Source organism: Pteropus medius, unplaced genomic scaffold, assembly GCF_902729225.1.
Source record: "Pteropus medius unplaced genomic scaffold, Ma_sr-lr_union100, whole genome shotgun sequence".
NCBI classification, from domain to species: Eukaryota; Metazoa; Chordata; class Mammalia; order Chiroptera; family Pteropodidae; genus Pteropus; species Pteropus medius.
Window position 1 is genome coordinate 290272 of NW_024346503.1, and position 6878 is coordinate 297149.

The 6878-nt window shown below is 40.3% G+C and overlaps 1 pseudogene; it reads left to right on the top strand.

Moving 5' to 3' along the window:
* Positions 1–6531: 6531 nt before the first annotated feature.
* Positions 6532–6649, top strand: LOC120613152 (uncharacterized; annotated as a pseudogene).
* The last annotated feature ends 229 nt before the right edge of the window (positions 6650–6878 follow it).

Below are 6878 nucleotides of genomic sequence, written 5' to 3' on the forward strand. Positions count from 1 at the left end.
CTCCCTTTTATGGGGTGAGGAATAAGTTCTCACCTGATTACACCCTTTAATCGTGGTGGCAGCAGAGAGGAGGGACTCACCTAGACTTCTAAAGGCCACATTATTTATGAGCTTAATGACAGATTCAACGGGAACCCTGTTGCCTGAGCAAATGAGACAGAACAGAGTGGTACAAGAAGTGCTTGTAAAGGAAAGCCCGAAGTGACCACCCAAACCTGCCCAAGCTCCAGTGACAGAGTTGATCCCAGCATAGGTTCCAGACCATAACACAGCTGCATCTCGCCTCATTTGCCTGAAGCAAATATAATCGGTTTTCATTTTCTCTGACATTTATTATTTCGGGGAGGGGCCATCACGGGAAGGGCCATTAGCCACAAATATGACAAGCTTAAAAGACAACGGGTCTGATCTGAAACATTACATTCAGACAGTTGACTTCCTGGGTTCATCAATCAATATTATTGACTTGGCTGAGCTTCAGGTTGGAGTAATTTCTTTAATATAAGTTAGCCTGTGCCACAAAATGATGTGTTGGGCTAAAATATCTGAAGCCAATCGTCTGTAAGAAACATTTTGGGAAACGTTCTTTCATCTTAAAAATAGAACTTGAAGTGTTTGCAGCCAGGAAAATGCTTGAATAGATTTGTACAGAAGCCACCAGCTGTTTACAAGACAAACAGGAATGTCTGAAGTCTCTCCTGGTTCTGTGGAGACCAAGCAAAGGATGCCCCTTCTGTGGGCCTAGTCTGAGAGACCCTTCAGCAAAAAGCTCTCTGGGCTTGAGTGGCCAAGCTTGGCACACAGAGTTACATTTTTCCTCTTCCTCTATCCTATTGCTCTGCTCTCGAAATCTGAGGAGTTCTCAGTCACACTAGCAACACATTCACTAAGGAGTCCTTCTGTGGAAGGGGCCATATTAATTCGTGAATGACTGGCCATATCCCTCCGCTTCCTCCCTCAGCTTCTCTCCACAGTTTGGAGGTAAATCCTGTCTTTGCCAGACTAATTCCTGGGCCTTGGTGATGCAGTTGTGGGAGAGGTACAAGGAGAGAAACAAAGAAACCTAAGAGGCAGGAGAGGAAGGTGGAAAGACATTCAGAAAGGCCGAGTCAATCTATATAGCCAGGTTTTTGGAGAGAATAGGAAGACTATGGAGGGAAATTCATGCAAGCAGGACTGAGAATGCTTTATGGTTTGGCAAGTCCATGGCTCTTTAATGAGGCGGGGAGGGAGGCAGGTTAAAAAGGAGACTTTTAGAGGTGTGGTTATGATTTACCAGCCTCACAGGTTCAGAGGTGAAAGGGGCTTTAGAAATGATACAGCTCAGCCTCCAATTCAATGCTAGAAACTCTTTTAGGGTATTCCTATGGAAGGGCCACTCAACGTTTACTTGGAAATTGTCAGCAATAGGAGATGTGCTACTCCATTGACACTATAGAAGAGTAGTAAGAACACAAATGCTAGAGCCAGACAGCCTATGTTCAAATCCAGGAGCCACCAGTTACTGGTTGTGACACCTTAGGTATGTTACCTAACATCTCTGTGCCTCAGTTTCTGTGCTTGTAAGTTGGGGATAGTAATAGTAGAGAGTTGTTATGAATATATATATATATTCATAAAGGGTATGTATTACTTAGAAAAGTGCTTTGCATGTAACAAGTAATGTACAGTATTTGCTATTATTATTACTATTGTCAGATTGTTCTATGTATAGGAATGTTCTTTTTCAGATTGAATAAATTTGGCTTCTCTTATTCCTGCCTGTTCATCCCATTTCTCTCAGCCCCGAAATAAATTAGACAAACGCTGCTTGCCTTCCACTTGGGTACCTTCCAAATATCCAAAGATAATTACCATGTCTCTTTTTGCTTTTCTTCCTCATGTTGCAGATGAGAGCTTCTTCAAATGATATTCCTTCTCCCATGTTCTTCATGTTCTAACTGATGTTCCTTCTCCTTCAAGCTGTCTTCCCTCATCTGAACACTTTATACAGTTTTATCCATGTTCCCTGTATATAAGTACAAAGATAACACAGTACAGATTTTCATAGCCATTTGTAGCTGTTATCATTTGAGCATATGATTTATTCATCTTGGTAACCCACCACCTAGCACAAAATACTTAACTGAGTGAATTAGGTGGAATATAGAAGATGGGTGGGCATAAAGCAAAGACCTTCTTAAAAGGCATATAGCATTTCCCTTGGAGAATGGAGTCTTTGGATCAAGGAGACAGGTTGGAGTCGGCTTTTTTAGACAACTATAGAAAAACAATAATATCTTTAATATCATAAACTGATATTTTTGTCTCTTCTAATGTCATTAAAAAGCAAAGGCTTCTGGGATTCTCGATTTTTGATTGCTCAGTCAGCTTTCAGGCTCTATGGTACAAAATTTATTAATGGGAGAATTATAAAACAAAAGACAAAGAAGCAAGATAAGAAATAAGGCAGAGAGTGGAGTTTGGGACAGAGGTAGAAGAGCCCTTCAGATTTGGAGCCCTTCAGATGGTCCCTAGGAAGAGGAGAGAGAGAAGACAGGATTTGGGTAGAAGTCTCTGGCAGGAGTGGAAAAAGAATTTGAAAGTGGAGAGTCATCTTTAGAGGCTTTATAAAGGAAATTTGCTCTCTTTTATTTAGTGTTTTCTTGTGAGATTCAGTAAAGATTTCAATGGCTTTTGATGTTCATTTTCCTTCAGACTGCTGTTTCTTTGAAGATGACATGGCCCAGAGCCCAAGCCATCTGAGATGCCACTTATATTCAGGTTATGTTCTGGTTAGGCTGGTTAACTGAGTTAACACCCAAATCCCTGGGTGCTTTCATTCTGTGGGACAGTGAGTGACACCTCACTATGGCACATGGCAGCTCTAAGTAAGACAGCAGCTATTACATAGAGGCAGCAACGTTTATGTCTGTAAGTGTGTGAAATAATCAGGCATGGCTGCAGCTCAAAGCAGCCCATGATCACTGAAAATGTCCTCTTTGTATAAATATGGGCTGTTTCTCCTAGCTTCCCAAACTGAACCAATCCTTATAAATTTTACCTAGATACTGGCCCAAGGAGCAAATTATTTGGGGACAAGACCAGAGGAACAGTATTCTTTGTCATTATTATTATTATCATCATCATCATCATCATCATCATCATCATTATTTTGACAAACTAATGGTGGAAATGTTACCCAGGTTAGAAAATATATATAAAGTACCAGCATTCTTTTCCATATTGGGCTATGGATTGGCGCTAAAAAGATTTTTGGGTGATCCTCTGTCAGTGAACTTCTACTGAACCCTCTCCCTATCCTTGGAACAGCCCCCCATCATAAGGGAATATGTACAATATTCTGACTCCCCAAATGTAAAAGAATTATCTATTCCTATTAAAATTTTGGCCAAGTTTTCTTACTTTCAAGTTGCTGTTTTAATTGTACAAAGAATGGAAAGTTGACATTCTTTAGCTTTTCAAAGTAAAGGTGACATATTCACCCTTCCCAAGGAGATCGCAATTACATTTAAGGATGGTATTAACCAAAATTATGAAAGAAATTGCTTTATGGTAATACATAGACGGATCCTTAAAATAATTCTCTATTGGACCATTTCTTGGAGGACATAAATTTCTGCCTCTGTTACACTAATCCAGTCCTCTTGCAGCTTTCCAAACTCTTTACTCTTTTGAGGTTCAGATTTTCCACCTTCGTTATAGAATACTTAGCATAAAAACCATAAGTAGAAGCTTGGACTTGTGTAGTCTAAGCAGTCTTCCCAATCAGCTCCATCAGAACTGGCTCCAGCCTTTCAGGCAAAAGGGAATTTTGAGTTAATTTATTACTTGTCTGTTGGAATTATTTCAATTTGCTACCAAATCTTGACTTCGTTTGACCATTAAATTTGACTTTAAAAATTTGCAGAAGCTTTTACCACATTCTCTTTGTTTATAAGAGACAGATGGCTATATACTCACATGATAACCGTGATTATCTCTGAAAGGTAGAAATGCAGACAATTTTGATTTTCTTCTCTTGGATAATAAGTCTGCAATGAGAAAAAAAAATTAAATGTTATTTAAAAAATATCTTTCTAAATACATTATAAAAAGAGACTATTTTTTTTCTTGTGTTCCCAGGCTTTCTAGAGGAGGTGGAGCGCATATTCCTCTGTCAACACGTGTGTTCTAGATTGTTTATAAAAGGATCAGAAGAGAAAACTCAGCAAAATGAGGGTAGAGAGAAGATAAAAAGAGATTGTGCATGGAGATATGCAAAAACTGGTTATAAGTGTGTGAGCCAGTTAAGCTGGGTCTATGCAAATATTTGACCAATTTAGGTCAAAAGCCATACTTAAAAAAAAAAAAAAGAAAACTTACTGGCAATTCAAAATAAAAGCATTTTATCTGCATCGATTTCCCCTCCATATAAATGTAAAATTGGCTCAAAGTGTTGGAAGGAGAAAAAACAAAAAACAAAAAGTACAACGGAAGAGTTCTTGTTCTCTCTTCTCTCAGTCTCCTGCTCAGAATGTGAGCACAAGATAGACGAAAATAAAAACAAATAAGGTCGGCGTTTTAATAGGCATTATCCGGGAAATCGAGGAAAGGCTGTGTAGGTTGCAGGTGAATAGATTTTAAGAAAATCTCCTCTTGTTGATTGCTGAATTGTCTGTGGAACTGGGCCCACCTTCTGCTTTGCTTTGGCCAGGAAGACGGGCGTTCATACCTACCTGTGACACTCTACAGCATGCACCTCAAATTCTGAGACGTCACAAGGAAATGTCACTGTCACGGTGTATGGGCAGTCTATCTCAGGGCAATGCAATGTGGCCATGTGAGGTGCTGCTTGGTGACTGAGTTATTCATCAGAACACAAAAACTGAGCACTATTGATCTAAGGACATGGCACCCCGAACTCAGCGAGATTCTTGGCAAGTATGAGGCGCACACAGATCACAAAGGAAAATCCAGGACAGCAGTCTTAAGTACAGGCAACAGAGGTGATGACAATGTGTTGATAGTAATATTTTGCTAATGACTGGCAGTTGTTAATAAAGGGCGCTCCCTAGAACAACCAGAACAAGTACAAACCTAAATTGTGTCAACTAATATCCTTATTAAAAGGATTTCAAGCAAAAAGGCAAAATGCTTCACTTAAGATGCATAATTGGAAGGTACTTTATCAACCTAATGATCAGAAGAATGCTGATTATTAGAAATGCCTGCATTAAAGACACTAAGTACATTTGTATTCAGTTCAGAGTTAGTTAAGGTAGAGTGAAAATAATAAGGATTTTCTTAAGATAAAAATCTTAAGTTCTTTGCAGCATTTTTGTTAATGGCTCTCCTGGAGTTCAGACTCAAATATAGTGCGTGAGAATAATAAAGATGTGAGCATGGACACCACGTCTTGTTGCACGGAAAACTCAGTGATCCAGTAATCTAAGACAGCACCTCTAAGCTTTTTCTCACGGGCAAAACCGGCACACACAGCAAGCACCCAGCGCTGCAGCAAGGCCCTGCCATGGAGCCACGGTGCAGGGTTTGCAAATCAGAACGGTGGACACAAGGCAGTCAGCGTAGAGAGTTTGCATTTATGGAAGCAAAACCCACAAGATTCGTGTTTAACCAGGTGCATGATGGCATCTGAAGAGAAGAATAAAGTGAGATATAGAAACAGAAGAGGAAAACCAAAACTTGTTCTACCCTCAATAAAGAATTAAGCCACACACTCCTCTCTCTGTTTTCCCTCAATTCTCTATACAGTTGAAAAGTGATCTTTGGCATCTGAAGTATTGAGCTAATTACTTCACTTTCTCTAATTCACTCTGAATACATACACTTATTTTCTAAAATAAGACAATAGCAACCTTGTGCCTATATTAAGAGGTGTCATTTTTTTTTATTTGAACAGAATGATGAGCATATGTCTCTTAACACTTGATAGACACTCAACGGCTAATAGCGTGTGTCCCCGCAGCCCTGCCTTGGTTAGACTATCCGAAGACAATGAGACTGGAGGCAGGGAGGCCGGTGAAAGTCTCTTGTGCGATTTTTTTCGGCAAACAATACTCAGATGGCTGCAGTAGAACATCGGGAACCGTGTGTTAATATTTCAGGAATTTGTCAGGCACCCGAGCCTCAAGATACATTTGAAAGGGAATTGAAAGGATTTGGTGACCAATTAGATGTAGGAGGAAAGAGAGAAGGAGATGCTGAGGAGGGGGCTGAGTTTCCTAGCTTGGACAGCCATGTGGATGGAGAGGCCTTTACCATGGCAAGAAACGCAGGTCTGCAGGTCATCCTTAAGAACATCAATCATCATGCTGTGCCTGGAAGCCCTTCAGGGTTATTGAGCTATGTGAGACTGTTTGCTCTGCTTTTTAATTTTCTTGCTTCTCTTAGCTGACAACTGTCAGCTGTCACTTCTTGCCACATCAGTATGCCTGCGTCTAATCACTTTCCTCCTTTACTTTCTAATTTGCTGCTTCTGGAAAACCCAGGAGGCAAGGTGGCTAGAAGTGTACGTGAAACAAGTCTACAGTCTACAGCCAAGCCACTCTGAATGTGCCCGATCTCGTCTGATCTTGGAACTAAGCAGGGTCGGGCCTGGTTAGTACTTGGATGGTAGACCACCTAGGAATACCAGGTGCTGTAAGCTTACAAAAACAACAACAACAACAACAACAACAACAACAAAAACAACAGTCTACAGGGGCAAAGTGATGGTCCAAGGACCATTATATGTTATAGAGTAGCAGGCTTCGGGGCTGCTATGACAGCCGCTCCCAGGGATTTTTCTCATTTTAAATGGATTAGGTCTTCACAGATCTGGCATTCAGATAGCTAAGCAGGTATTTATTTCTATTTGTATAGTGACTTTGAAAATA